At 47.4% G+C, this 3,629-nt stretch overlaps 1 pseudogene; it reads left to right on the forward strand.

The window, feature by feature from the left end:
• The first annotated feature begins 1,581 nt into the window (after positions 1-1,581).
• Positions 1,582-3,115, forward strand: LOC102770407 (annotated as a pseudogene).
• The last annotated feature ends 514 nt before the right edge of the window (positions 3,116-3,629 follow it).

The following is a 3,629-nucleotide window of genomic DNA, read 5'->3' on the forward strand; positions in this document are numbered from 1 at the left end:
TCTTTGTAAACAAGGTACTACATCTATGCAGGCTAATGCCCATGATTTGAACCTACAATTGTCCTCTAGAATCTCTTCTGGATCGCCATCAGTCAACCTTCTTGCTCAAAGAAAAGACAGCTCCTCCAATAGAGAGAAGCATCACACTAATCTTATTGATTGCTTTTTCCAAGCCAGGATACTCCAGGCTTGCCATCATTCACAGGGCCTGTTCTACAGGAGTGAACACTGGCTGTTCTTGAAGTGCTGCAAAGGTGGTTACAAAAGAACAAAGCATATTGGATAAATGATGAAGGTTACAAGGAGTAGAAATTACATTGCTTCCCCTTCTGTTTCCTTTGCCTTTTCAGTTGCAATTTCGGATAGAATGTTAAAGAGACAATCAGGAGTGGCAACAACCTGTATTAAAAAAGGGAGAAACGTCAGGTCAGGTAATACATATGAGAAATGTCGGCAGATCTACTTTTAAAACGTCGTTATATGCTTGGGAGTATTTTGTATGCATTGCTTTCTTGGTAGAACTATGATGCATTAAATCAACAGATGAGACAAATATGACACAAGAAAAAGTACATCTTGGTGAACAAAGTGTGAGGGATACAGACATGGTGAAGGAGACAATATTGCAGTGTTGACATTCTTATGGCCACAAGAGAGAGGGGTGCACTGGGGTGGAGTCTTAGTAGGAATTCTTCCGAAGCACCGTAGCTGGAATCATGGAGAACGGGTTGTGTTATGGATAGAAGTGGATGTATTTAAATCTGCCAGATCTAGAACTTCTTGGGCACTGCCCCCTTTTGTGGTTTCTCTTATTAGCACAACTGCCATCAGAACACATAATTAAAGCATTAGTGACTCATTCACGCACCTGCATGAAGGAAGGGTAGGGAGGGCTCATTCTTCAGGTGGTCAGAAGTTGGCAGCTGGCTATGTCAAAAATTGTCTTAAATTCCCATCCTCTCACCAAGTGGGCAGGGAGTCAAACCTTCCCAGAAATTGGGAGAGGGGGTGTATGTGGAGGAGTTCCCGGAATGTTGAAAGTATTCAGATGTTCCAATCAGAATGGGTTCACCATCAAAGAGAGTTCTTGCACATGTTTTGAGAAAAGACAGACAAAACAATTCCACACAAAATTGCTAGTTAATGAGAAATCTCCAAAAATGTACCTTTTACTGCTTACAGCTCAGACCTTATAAATCATAAAATGTCGTTTCATACTGTAGTGTAAGACCTATAGAGTAACATGGGTATTGCTGTCAGCTGTAAATACAGTTCTTTATTATGATTGCAGCTTGCTCTTCCTAAAATTAAATTCAGCATTTGTTGAATTTAAGTTTAGCTTGGCTTACTTTTCTGCCAAATAAAATGTAAGTATACTGGATATAGGACTGCGTTGGGTTTCTTTTCAACATCAACCCAAAATTTGAATGTTCTTAATGTTTATTATTAAACTTTCATGCAAAAACCAAATGATAATATTTAAGGGCATCGTCTCTGGCAAGATAGACCTAGTTCAGATCTTGGCTGTGCCAGTTACTTGATCCCTAATCCTCACTAATCTGTAAAAATTGGGTGACAAAAATGCTCATCCCATATGGCAGTGATGAAAGAAGCTCACAGATGCAGACTGTATTAGGGTACAGGCATACATGGGAGCTGTTGTGGGTTTGATTCTGGACCCCCTCACTATAGAGGGTCGTGCACTGAAATGAGTTGCGATCTTTTTCCTGGTGGACGGCATGCCTTCAATTTGTAAAAAAGCACAACATCTGTGAAATGCAACAAAGTGAAGGGCATGCCTGCCCTGGCGGGTTGGCTCAGTTGGTTGAGCATTGTCCTGCGCACTGAAAGGCCGCTGGTTCGATCCCAGTCAGGGCCCATAACCAGTTTCCGAGTTTGATCTCTGATCAGGGTACATACGGGAGGCAACCCATCAATGTTTCTCTGTCGCTCTTCCTCTCTCCCCTCCCTCTCCCTTCCTCTCTCTCTAAAACAATCAAACAAAAAAAGCGAAGGGTATGACTGCTTTTGCATAGCTTTAATATATAATACTCATTCTCCTCACCCAAGTTTTGAATCAATTAAGAAATAGACAATTAAGAAGCAAGCCCCCCTTTCTGGGGTCATTAACGTTGCAGGCGGGGCTGGGGCGGGGCGTGGGGGGAGGGGCAGTGCGCTTGGCCTCTCCACTTCCCTGGGAGCCCCCTCTCCCTTCTCCATGCACCCCTCCTCCCTCCCCTCCCGCTTCGGCGCGGCCTGCGAGCTGCTGAAGGCTGCGGCTGTCTGCTTTCTGCTGGACCACGCTCCCTCCCCTGGGCATCCTCCTACCTGCCAGGCGGCCTCCAGCGGCCTCACCCTCCCGCAGGATCTGGAAAGCAGGTGAGTCTGGCCGAAGCGAGGGTGCAGTGCAGTTCCTGGTCAGCACCACCTCTGGGGCTACTGTTCTGGGGGCCTCTGACCCCCTGGAAGCAATCACGTGGTGGACTGTGGCTGCACGTGGACGCCCCCTGGGGTGGAAGCGCCCTGCTGTCCCAGACACAGACACCTCCTGGGTGGGATCCAGAGGGCTGACTCCGTGGCCTGGACCCCCATGAGCTCCTCACAGCAGCCGGCAGCGCTCAGCTCTTCTCCGTGACACCACCCATCTGCTCAAGTGCCGCGGGTCCCAGGCCAGCTACCTCTTCCAGCAGGACAAGTGCTACGATGTGGGAGACAGTGTGGCCACCACGTGGACTGTCTGAAGTTGTGGCTCATGTGGAAGGCAGAGGGCGGGAAGGGCTGCAGCTGCTGCCCACCGGGCCTTTGCCCTTGTCCGGTACCCGGTGGAGGACATGAAGAAGCGGGAAGGATTGGAGTTGGTCGAGGAGCCAGAGTTTGTCCATGTGTGTTTCTGGTTTGTGCCTCCCAATCTGCAGGGCAAGCAGGAGAGTCTGGGTGACAGTGACAGGCTGGCTGAGGTGGCCCCAGTACTCAGGGAGCGCATGGCTAAGGAGGGCTCCATGATGACTGGCTATCAGCCCCATGGGACCCGGGCCACTTCTTCCGCTGGATCGTGGCCAGCCCGGCGCTGACCCAGGCTGACATGGACTTCCTCCCCAGCCAGCTGGAATGCTAGGCCAGGGCCCCCTCTCCTCCTTTTCACTGCTGGCCTTGACCCCGCCTTCATCCCCTCTGGCTCTGTGTAGTCCCTCCCTGTGTTCCCAGACCAATCTTTTTAGGAAACAGAGTGGCTGTAATAATGTTTATATCCTTTGACCTGCTAACTCTCCTATTAAATATTTGATATTAGGAGAATGTTTAATAAACTATAGGATATCCTTATGATGGAATGTTAGTCCGCCTTTAGAATTATGTTTACAAAGGGGGTGTATGAGAAAAAAATAGTTTAATATAATGTTGAAAAATCTGGATACAGTACTTTGTATATTACAATATCTGAGCTAGGAACTCTTACCATTTGCAACGGCATGGATGGAACTAGAGAGCATTATGCTAAGTGAAATAAGCCAGTCAATGAAGGAAAAATACCACATGATCTCACTTATTCATGGATAATTGAGACCATTATAAACTTTTGAACAATAATAGATACAGAGGCAGAGCTGCCTCAAACAGATTGTCAAACTGCA

This window comes from Myotis davidii, unplaced genomic scaffold (assembly GCF_000327345.1).
Source record: "Myotis davidii unplaced genomic scaffold, ASM32734v1 scaffold433, whole genome shotgun sequence".
Lineage (NCBI taxonomy): Eukaryota > Metazoa > Chordata > Mammalia > Chiroptera > Vespertilionidae > Myotis > Myotis davidii.